Raw genomic sequence first — 12,176 nt, 5'->3', positions numbered from 1 at the left:
CCCGCCAATTGGGTGAGTTGGGGGAAGAGGGGGTGGAGGAGGGGGAGGAGGGGGCTGGGACACACGATTAACTGAGAAAAACACGTGATGTCATCCGGGGGCGGGGGTGGGTGTGGATGGGTGGGGGTGGGGGTGATTAATTGATCAATTTAATTAATTTGCATATCAATTTGATACGAAAAGTGTGCCCGTAACCCTACTACCGACTGACATCTGCCTTTTATCGTGACTCTAGAATCTCCTTTTCCACGAGACTTTTATGTAATAGAGTTAGGAATGCTTCTTCGTCTACCTCCAATTTTATGAATGTCATTCGTGATATAATCTTCTCTAGGCGGCTTACAGTTCTTGAGTTGTTTCAGAGCTGTTTCAGCTCCATTTTTATCAACATATTTCAGTTCTTCCTACCCCACATTCGTAGCAAATCTTCGTGATTTAATATGCAGCTTTTGGTTTGTCAGTGATTGTCTATAGAGCCTCCAGTGACAGTCTGCTGTAGTTTTTATAATTTTGTCTCTTTCACTAACATCGTCTCCTTGGCCACTCAGAATGTTGTAGACAATAAGCTTCCCTTTTGATGGACTGGAACGAGGGACTCGCATGTTCACGTAGATTTTGATGGTCTACTGATCAGTCTTCTCTTCTGCTTTGAGTGATCTCTTATTTCCTCTGATCCTTCTTTATGTTTTTGTTGAGGTCTCTGTATTTGAGCGCGTCTCTATCACTGTTTCGCCTTCTTTCTGTATCTTGTTTCGTTTCGTTTTGAATCTAGGATTGTTCTGTTTTTGGAGTGTACCGATTTTCGTTACTGCTGTTCGAATATTGCTGGTAATCTCTCTTTCGAGTCAAGTGTTGACATGGATCTTGCCTCTAACTAGTCTATGATTAGTATTTGTGTTGGAACGATTTATATCTGATGCAACTGAGCACATACAGTTCTTCGATGTCACGATTTAACCGATTTCATTATTAACTGTGCCGTCAGGGCTTTTCCAGGTCTATTTGTTTCTCTGATTTATCTTGTAAATGTGTTCATGCAGATAAGCGTTCTTTGTTGAGGAAATTCATCAACATTTGTCCTCTCTAGTTTCGCACTGAAAGTCAAAAATTTCTGATGAAGAGATGGTCTTCTGTAGATCTCGCTCCCATCTTGTCACTAAAGTGACTAAGTATTAACGAAAATGTGGTGGTTTCTGAAGCCGTTGTTTTGTCACATATCCGTAACATTGCTCTAATTCTTCATCGGTTGAGATGCAAGTAGGTGCGTAGGTAAAAATAATTTAAAGGCTAATCTCAGCATTCAGTTCAAGGATCAACTGTGTAACGCAGAAAATGCATATCCTCCTATTTCCATCTATTGCACTGCAAATTTTTTTCCTTATTTTGTTACCTGAATATATTACATGTCTGTGTCTTTGTATATTGTAATTGTTTTACTATTTGTATATATTTACGCATTTATGTCGATTTATAATTTGTTTGTTTTGTGAATATTATTTGTATTTATATGCTGGGTCTGGCCTAGGGAAAACTATGCAATCGAACAAATACATCGCTAGGTCGTGTGGAGAACCCAAGTGTTTACGATCTTTGGTAGTGTTTACTCTACCGCGTGGAGCGCGGGCAGAGCAGAGAGAGTCTGGCTGGGGTAGTGCAGTGAAGCAGGTGTATTGTGTGACGCTCCCGCGAGTTGCCGCGCTTTCAGTGTTGGGCAGCATGTAATTGCTCTCGACTTGCTATAATAGTTTCTGACACGGTGTCGCGGACGGGAAGCATTAGCTGGCACACATCAAGAGCCCGTTTCGCCTGGTGACCGTGTCGAGAAGAAGGCGCGCCAACATCCAGCTTCTGCAACAGCGACGGCCGACAATGAGTGACTGTCGCCACCTCCTCGATCGACGGCTTCAAACCTTCAATCAACCAACAAGGAAGACTGGAAGCACGTAAAGTTTTAGAACTGTATGGCAGACCTCAGCTTTTCAAACTGTTCAAATCACAAAATTACAGCAACGTAGCATGAACCATTGTTGCTCATAGTCCCAATTGCATTACCAAGCAGGGTCCCTTCCTTTTCCGTAATGAACCCGAGTGTCGTTGAAATTCAAACGCCAGCATCATTCGATTTCACCGCTTTAATATCAAAGTTCAGTTAAGGTATTCAGAGCTGGCTACAATATTTAGATTACACAAGCACAAATTAAGAGTGCGAGTTTTGTTACCGTATTTTAGCTTACCTGTGACTACAGCTCAGCTTCGTACGTACTAAATTTTACTATTGTTAATTGTTCAGAATCATTTAATTCCAGTTCAAAGTTAAATCTCTTGTTTCTAAATTGCGTAGATTCAAGTAGCTTTTGAAATGATTGTTGAGGTAATCCAAGACTAACCGTATTTTACTGAATTTCGATGTGCTTCAGAAAGAAAGCTCACTATTAACTTCAGTCACTAAATTAACTTTCGATTTGCCGGTTTTATTAATTCTTTTGCTAAATTAAGTCAGAGTGAAACGAAATTTATTACTTCTGACAAACTTTCAGTTTTCACACTACACGTGTCAACCTTCAGTTGCCACGCTTCTAGTGCTAATTATATGTGTAATAACCTTTCTTCTTCAGTTACTATAGTAATTGTCCATAGGACTGGCGACCGTAATTTCTCCCAAATCTCAAATATCTAATTACCGCTAGTTAATTTTTAACGTAACGGCCGCACATTTGCTTTCTTTATTAACTTTACCCCTTTTCAAAATTAATTTCCACCAGTTTCATTAGCATTTTTCCTTTCAATTAGATGTAACCCTTTCCTCTCTCTTTACCGGCAAATTGACTTCGGTGACGATTGCTTTTTCCCAAATTTCCATTAGGTACACGCGGTTTAATTTTTCACTGTCATTAAGGTCGATAAGTGAGCGGGAGGTTACAAGTGGATCACTCTTCCTGAAATGAACATGCCCTCGGTAATTAAGTGTTCCCTCCTGTTGTGAATTAACAGAGCTACGCCACCAAAATGCGAATTTACATCCGAGTTATTCTGAAATAGGAGGTGCCAAAACCTGAGAATTGTCGTCGCTTCGCGTTTGAGCCTCGTCTCACTGGTTCCAAGTATTTGCCGTTTGATGCGCAAGTCTTGTTCAAAACAGTCGAGATGTTCGTCAAGTGTCACGGTGCCAATACCATATGCTACAGCATAAAAAGTTTTGCTCAAGTTTTTTATTTATTTCCTTTGTGTTTATTTCTTTGTTTAATTTGATTAGTGTCCGCAGCTCGTGGTCGTGCGGTAGCGTTCTCGCTTCCCACGCCCGGGTTCCCGGGTTCGATTCCCGGCGGGGTCAGGGATTTTCTCTGCCTCGTGATGACTGGGTGTTGTGTGATGTCCTTAGGTTAGTTAGGTTTAAGTAGTTCTAAGTTCTAGGGGACTAATGACCATAGATCTTAAGTCCCATAGTGCTCAGAGCCATTTGAACCATTTTAATTTGATTAGTCGATTTTCCCTTCCTTCCCCAAGAACCCATTGCGCAGACTGACTTTTCAGTGCGATATTCCGAACCACCAGCTGTAATTGCCTTGTGTCTGGTTGTGTTAAAGTTCGACATTTTCGTTCAGGGCTTTGGACCATATCTTTTCATGCTGTACCAACTTGAGTTGAGACGGTGGGAGGTTCTACATTAATTAACTGAGATTTGGATGGATATGGGTTATAGGACATGTTTTTCTCAGGATGTAGAGGTGAGGAAGACAAGTCCTCCTGCTTCATTTGTTGCATTTTTACATTTGATTCCTTCCACATCAAGCGTAATATGGTAAAAGAAGTTATCTAAATTTAAATCGTCGTAAACCTAATTAACAATGGCCCTGAACACTATTTCAGCAATATCTGACACACCCCTCTTGTTCTACTGAAAGTACAGTCAAAACGAAAACATCGTATAACAAACAAAGGTAGTAATGGTGGGGATGCTGGACGAATTACACACTGAAACGGTGTGGGTTAATGTGATAGACTTATGTATTATATAAGTTTTTAAGCTTGCAGAGTCGTGTTAAGGCCTTTATGTTTGTGATTTTATTTTCAGTTAAGCTTCATCGATCGAAATTATTACTATTTTGTTATATTTGGATGGTATTATTTACCACCCCCTCCACGAATTATGGACCTAGTCCTTCCATCCCTCTACCACACAGAGAGTCGTACTGCAGGTGCCACCACATCAGAAGAGCATCTGTGGAGAAGCCCGACCAACATATGGTACCTGAAGAGGTGCAGCAACCTTTTCAGTACTTGCTTGGGTAACAGTCTCTATGATTGAGTCGTGTGGCCTAGTAACGTTAGCCACTGTGGTACTGCTATGTTGGTAATGAAAACGGCTGAAATCAAGAAGAAACACAGCCTTTATCTTTCCCTGCGATATCTACTGCATGACTTAATGATGATGGCATCTTCTTTGTTGAAATACGCTTGGAGTAAAATAGCCGTCCTGTCATCGTGTCAAACTGTTACGTTGATTAAGGAATTTGAAAATAGAACCGGACAAGGTTGAAGTTACATATAGTGGGAATTAGGTACGTGCAATACCAGGGAAAACAACTCTTTTAGGAATGCAGAAAGTTGTTATGAACATCACAGACAACACGTTAACACAGACATAAAAGTTACAAAGCTAATATTCACTAAAGGAATACAAGTTCATATGTCTACTAGCTCTGCAAATCATGAAGAGATTGAAAGAGTGTGTGACGAGATAAAATAAATTATTATCGTGAGGACTAGAATTCGATGGTAAAAAACGAAAAGTAGTAGGATAACATAGGTTGGGAAAGAGCAATTAATGTGGAAACCACTAGGTAGAATTTTCATCTGTGCGCAATCTAATAATTGCTTGTTTTTGGTTTAAGAATTATGAAAGAAGTTGTATTCGTGGAAGAGAACTGGAGACGCCAGAAGATTTAAAATAGATTGTGTAATTGTAAGACAGAGATTAAGGAAGCAGAATTTAAATTGTGACAGCAGATTATAAGTGAAGAAAGTGCATAACGGTAAGAATTTAAGGAGAAGGGACGAGCATAAACTGAACTGATAACTGTTTGTGGAGAATTTCATAGGAAGTATTAGGCAATGACTGGGAGCAACAGGGGAAAGGAATATATTAGGTTCTAGCACACGGATCAGTAGCCTTGAGAAATGAAATAGTGAAGGCAGCAGACCATCAAATACAGAAAAAGACAAGGGTTAGTGGAAATATTTCGATGTCAGAAGAGATATTGAATGTAATTGCTGAAAGGGAGAAAAGTAAAAATACAACAGATGAAGCGGGAAAAAGGGAACACATACATCTAAAAATGTAATTGACACAAAGTGCAAAACGACTGATCTAGAGAACAAATGGAAGGCTGCCTTAACGTGTGAGACTAGGGGAAAGATAGATGTTTCCTTTAGGAAAATTAAAGAAATATTTGAAGACAAGAGAATTATTTATGGAACAATGGGAGGACTGGTAGCGGCCAACCTCGGAGAAGATCAGTTTGGTTTCCAGAGACATTTAAGAACTAAAGGCAATACAGGGCCTCTGACCTATCTTAGAAGATAGTTTTAAGAAAGGTAAATCTATACTTGATTTACAAGTCACTCCATCTCTGACGACGTTGACGCATAGTGATCCGTATTTGAAAGAGTTACCCTCCGTGGTGATGATGTATTACGTCTCCGGCCTTTAAGTAGCTCACTCTCATTCTCACACGTCCCTTTAAGGGCTGGAGCAGATTCTGTTCGCAGAGACAGATTCATAATGTTTTAATTATCACAAATGAAAGGTCTCAGTCGTCTATAGACTCGCACATAGTGAGTTTTTAGCTACTACAATTTACACCGAGCAGCTGTCTCTGTCGCAGTGATTGCAGCAAGCCTACCGCAAGTGTGTAACTAGATTAAAATATTTAGTCGTATTACAGCAGAACGCAAGCTGACTTCTTCGATCTGTTATCACATTAGCAAAATCATGCAGTATTTACTACAAATTTCTTCCGTAGTAATTTTATTTTTATGAAAAAATAATTCTTATCAGCTTCTTCTGACAAAATAAGTAGTCCATCCAGTTTATCTTCTTACTGGCACCAAGACAACTTTTTCTCTGCATTATTGAATGAGTGGTTTCCTGATATTCTGGTGCATTTCCTTGTGGTTAACATTTTCAACTTCCTTACTCAAACTTCAACTAATTTCAGTCATAGCGTCCTCATTTTGATGTCGTTTTAGTATATGGGACATCAAAGCAAAGAAACTATTGGAAGACGTATTTCAAGAATCGCAGAAAAAAGTATACCTGTTTCAATACATCACGGGCAATTGACAATATTTTTTTGATAATTCTCGTTACGTTATTGGTACTGCTGAATTCTCAGATTAATTCAGACAGCCGTCGACCGAAGAAACTGTATAATTTGTCTACTGGCAATATGTTATGAAGTTGCCGCGAAAGTCTCGAAGAATGCATTACAGAAAACCTTATTGTTCATGTCTATTACAACTCTAGCCAGAGAAATGAGGCAATTATTAAGGCATTGGATTCGTATTCAGGACAAGTAGGACTCAAATCCCCGTCCGTTAACTCAGTCTTCAGGCCACTAGTGGCCTACCGGAACTATCCGACCGCCGTGTCATCCTCCGAGGAGGATGCGGGTAGGAGGGGCGTGTGGTCATCACACCGCTCTCCTGGTCGTTATGATGGTTTTCTTGACCAAAGCTGCTACTATTTGGTTGAGTAGCTCCTCAGTTGGCATCACGAGGCTGAGTGCACCCCGAAAAATGACAACAGCGCATGGCGGCTGGATGGTCACCCATCCAAGTACAGGCCACGCCCAACAGCGCTTAACTTCGGTGATCTCATGGGAACCGGTGTATCCACTGCGGCAAGGCCGTTGCCCCGTCCGCTAAGCAAATGTATATATTCTGTGGTTTCCCTCATGCAGGCGAATTCTGGGATTTTTCCTGTGAACAGAATGGTCCTTCGTTACCTTATGAGTACGATGTTGCATCGTTTGTACTGTTACAGAACTCCGATACCATATTCCTTCGGACATGCATGCCAAGTCTGAAGGAGCACGCACTGCAGCGACAAAAGCCGTTGTGAATTACATGGAACCTATTCGCAGTTGCGAATATCAACAACTACCAGCTGTATAATGGAATTACGACAATGAACATTTATGTTTGTTTCGGTTTGGCCGTGAGTCGTGCTCAGCTAGTCAAATGGTAAAGCGACCGCTCGCGATAAGCGAGAAATCTGGGTTCGATTCCCGGTCCGGCACAAATTTTCACTGTCGTCACTCCATTATGCAGCTGGGGGTTGTCCTTATTCGCAACAGCGAATAAATTTCGTGTAGTTGTCTGACAGGTTCTTGTGTGCAGTCTCTAACGAGCTACGAGACTTTACATCTTCTACACTTTTCAGGGGATAAACAGCTTGGTGCAGCTATACATTTGATACCATCACTTCAGTAATTTAATGTGAACGTGAGATGTCCAAACATAGACTGTAGTCCCTAAGCGGCTGATTGTCTGCACCACGTTATCGTAGAGCCGCGTGATAGGTCCCTAGACTTACTTGTGTCGCCGCTGGCGTTACGAGGAATTTAATATGGCCAACTCCCGCGGCTGTTATCAAGCTGTTCCCGCAGTATCAGAGGCACATTCGCAGCAAGATATGCGGTCGAGGAATTTCATTTTAGCAGCACCAGGAAGCCGTAATCGCACCGAAGGAAGCTTTTAGACTCGAACGTTGAATGCATACAATGCCGGAGGCGTTTCCTACATTCGTACGTAATTAAATGGTGCCGCAGTCCTGACGATAAATTTCATTAAGACTCACACTTTTATATTTCCATTTCTTTAAATGTCTTAATACCATTAATTCCATCTGATAAGGAATGCTCCGTCTTTTGTTTGCCTTCAGTAGTAGTATGTAAGGTGTCAGGCAAATCCAACACCTTCCATGAAAACCCTGACATGATAAGCAAATCCAGTAGTATGTCACATAGCTCCGAATAAATCATGACATTAAATTAACCAAAGTAATACGAGTAACGAGTGAGCAAATGGAATACCACAGACTAACACAAGAATGCCTAAATGCATGTCATACCCTCCCACCGTGAGACAGACGCAGTTCCGAGGGGAGGAACGAGAACAGAAGCCGAGAGCAGAACCGTGTTAAGCAAGCTAACCGCTAGGACCACCCCCCAGCCCATGTTAAAAGATAGAGCCCTCCAGAAGAACAGTATAGATCTTACGATAACACTAAAAGGGCCACACCAGCTGCAAGTTTTAGCGTGAGACTTTTTCGCGTCTCTGTTACGTTGCAAACTTTAAAAACATTGCCCCACCATGAAAAGTCTAACGTTTCTCATTGGATAGACAGAATTTTTGTAGGCGGGGCTTAAGGTTAACACTGAGACCCTGATTGGTCAGATGAAAACACAGCCAGATAGTTTTTTTAAACCAACTTCGGTAAATTGTAGTAAGGAGAAGTTAGGAGAGAGTTGCTTACGAGACGGCGAGGTGAGCGGAGCTGTGCTGCCCGCCGCCCCCTGACGAACACCGACAAGGTAATGAACGCACGCAATGCCGCATAACAGCGCATAAAGCTTCACTCATAACTGCAGAAGTCTCATCTGTTACACCCTCTTTTTGCGTAATACTAGTGTCGATCGTCAATTAAAGCTCATGGTGTTCACATTTGCCACTTGAAGTAAAAATCTGAAACGCGATGATTTTTCTGTTATATAGTTATTGAGAAGCCACATCAGCCACTGTAATTTACGACAAGTTAGATAAGTAATTAAAGATAATTGAGGGTCACTGTAGACCATTTTGATAGTTTTCTCTTTTGTGAAACTTAATTTAAACCTAGATTATAGATGTGATATGGCATAGGTCATCCGTCGATCCATTGTAGAACTTGGAAACCCATTCAGGAAATATTCGTTCACATTTTTGTTGAACGCAGTTGCTTTTTACCATCCTGTATTAAAACATTTCCTTTTATCAATAGTGCAATTTATAAACAATGTTTTGTGAGTAGAATAAAATTTCCAATGGTAAACTTAACTGATTTTTCGACGTTATTTTACCAGCTAACTAAAAATAGGAAAGCCTTGAACATTTAGTTAGTATTAAGATTCTTTTACAGGGAGTGCAGTGGAGCTGACGCTGATATCATTAAGTATTTGGTTATATCATCGCTAGTCTCACTGAACTCTTCTGAACTCTACATGTCATGTGTGGTCTGACGTCTCCTTACCAGCAACAGGTCCCAGGTTCAAACTAGTCAATTCCGTAAAAAACACGCTCAGAGCGTCGTTGCGCGAAAGTGGTAGGGAGACACGATATAGAACAACAGACACCACGCAGAATGTTAGAAGCATATTGTCTGACTCTAAACAGGTAAGATGCCAAATGTGAATAGTGGTGGAGCGTGGGATATACATCATACTGTAGATGCTTACTGTGAAGGAACCAATGAGCGTGTAAAAAGACTCGCATTCTGAAAGGTTGTAATTGTGTTGTAATCACAGGAAAGTGTCACAAAATCTGAACTGCTAGATGCTAGAAAACCGCGAAGGAAATTGCAAGAACCGGTTTTCAGGACCCCATCTACGCATGTTTATTATTTGACTACGCACTGCGTCAGTGCAGTTAAGAGAGACTGACAATTCCCACATGGGCGTATGAGAATTCATCGTTCTACGTCCAACCTGTGATTGGATCGCAAATTTCAGCAATATACGATAAAAAGCGACGTGTTGAACCACACAAAGCAGGAGAGTATAGTCAGCTCGCTGTGATCCACCTGAACACCCATAGCACAGGCTGACCCCATTTTTCTTCACTTCCGGAAAGCCTTTGACATTGCTCCACACGGTCACCTAATAAAGAAAAGACGTGCTCGCGGAATATTGGAAACACTACGCGATTAGGTTAAGACATCCAGTCTAACACAACACTGGGAGTTGTTCTTAACGTGTTGAACGCGCGAATATAAAGGAAAATATCACGTATAGTTTGCCTAATTTCGAATCAAAATAAAATGTAATTCGCTCACGAAAGAGGTCGATCGCAAGAGTGTCGTTCAAACAACTCGGCATTTCCACTGCGTAGGTCGCCTTACCCTGTGTGCCGGAAGGTACTCCTGCTACCAGTATCGTTCTGCCGTACCTTTCTTCCATTGGCAAATCCGAATAAAGAGCAGCTGCCAACTTGATAAATTTAGAAGTAGATACCCTCAGCTTAGCGAAGCAACTTATCTCACCTAATAAAGACAAGTCTGGTCCTCACTGAATACGAGTTAGGTTCCTTAGGGAGTGTGCTGATAAAACAGCTCCACTTTAACAAACACTGGGCGGTGAATTGTTGTACATTCATCTTTTCTGCCGCTGGCGGTGCTTGTTCAAATACACTGACGGTAAAATGTCCCCACACTAAGAAGGAGTTGTGGGAGATACACGAAAGTTGACAGGCGCGTTTCTACATCTTCAAGAGATTGTCTATTCAAATTTCGAACCAGTCGCATAAGAGTGGCGTTAGAAGCGCCACTGTGAGGATCGAAATCAAGTTTGCTTTAAATACGCGCTGTAACTGTCGTGAGAATTAGTTACCTTTGAGATTGGACATGGTGAGTCGAATGCCTTTAAGGCAACAAAGACGCCATTATCAACATCTAATTGAGTTTGAACGAGATCGTGTAGGACGGCTACGAGAAGCTGGATGTTCCTTCTACGATAATGCACAACGACTTGGCAGGAATGCAGCCACTGCACATGATTGCTGGCAGCAGTGGTCACGGGAAGATACCGGGTGATCAAAAAGTCAGTATAAATTTGAAAACATAATAAACCACGGAATAATGTAGATGGGGCTTTATTAGAACCACAAAAAAAAAACAAAGTATTGCCAGATGCGTGAAAGATAACATGCGCGCGTCGTTTGGTGATGATCGTGTGTTCAGCCGCCACTTTCGTCATGCTTGGCCTCCCAGGTCCCCAGACCTCAGTCCGTGCGACTATTGGCTTTAGGGTTACCTGAAGTTGCAAGTGTGTCGTGATCGACCGACATCTCTAGGGATGCTGGAAGACAACATCCGACGCCAATGCCTCACCATAACTCCGGACATGCTTTATAGTGCTGTTCACAACATTACTCCTCGACTACAGCTATTGTTGAGGAATGATGGTGGACGTATTGAGCACTTCCTGTAAAGAACATCATCTTTACTTTGTCTTACTTTATTATGCTAATTATTGCTGTTCCGATCAGATGAAGCGCCATCTGTCGAACGTTTTTTGAACTTTTGTATTTTTTGGTTCTATTAAAACCCCATGTCATTCGAAGGATGTGTGTCAATTTGTACCTCTCTATCTACATTATTCCGTGATTTATTCAGTTTTCAAATTTATACTGACTTTTTGATCACCCAGTACATCGCACGAGCACTGGCTCCGGACGGCCACGTGGCATTAGCGAGAGGGTAGTCCGTCATGTTAGACGTATGACTGTGGCACATCATTCTCCGTCTGCAGCTGCAATTCGAGCAACAGTTGGCACCACAGTGACACACCGAACTGTTACAAACTGGTTCCTTCAAGGACAACTCCGAGCCAGCCCTGTAGCGTACACTCCACTGACACCAAACCACCACCATTTGCGACTTCAGTGGTGTCAAGCGATAGCTTATTACTGAGTGGATCTGAGTGGATTGGAGGTCTGTAGTGTTTTGAGGTGAAAGCCGATTCTGTCTCGGTGCTACTGATGGCTGTGTGTTGGTCAGAGGAAGGCGAGGTGAGTGCCTGCAACCCTGCTGTCTGTGTACTGGACACCCTGCACTTACACCTGGAGTTATGGTCTGGGGAGCGATTTCGTACGGCAGCAGGAGCACCCTCGTGGGTATCCCACACATTCTGACTGCAAACGTCTGTCTGGTGATTCAACTTGTTGTGGAGCACATTCACAGACAGCTGTCTGCAATCAAGCACGTACGTTACATCATCGGACTACAACGCCAACGACATCCATAACCAATATTAACCGTCCTTGTACTGACCGACCAAGTTCAAGAAGCATGGAAATCCATACCACAAACTGCCATCCGGCATCTGTATGACAGAATTCATGCACATCTGCATGCTTGC

General features: G+C 42.0%; 1 pseudogene; it reads right to left on the bottom strand.

Annotated features, from left to right (window-relative positions):
• Window positions 1–6,799: 6,799 nt before the first annotated feature.
• LOC124559774 lies at window positions 6,800–6,916 on the bottom strand (annotated as a pseudogene).
• Between the last annotated feature and the right edge of the window lie 5,260 nt (window positions 6,917–12,176).

The sequence above is a fragment of the Schistocerca americana genome, chromosome 1 (assembly GCF_021461395.2).
Source record: "Schistocerca americana isolate TAMUIC-IGC-003095 chromosome 1, iqSchAmer2.1, whole genome shotgun sequence".
Taxonomy (NCBI): domain Eukaryota; kingdom Metazoa; phylum Arthropoda; class Insecta; order Orthoptera; family Acrididae; genus Schistocerca; species Schistocerca americana.
Note: the sequence above shows the minus strand (reverse complement) of the source record. Positions and strands in the feature narration are given on the sequence as shown.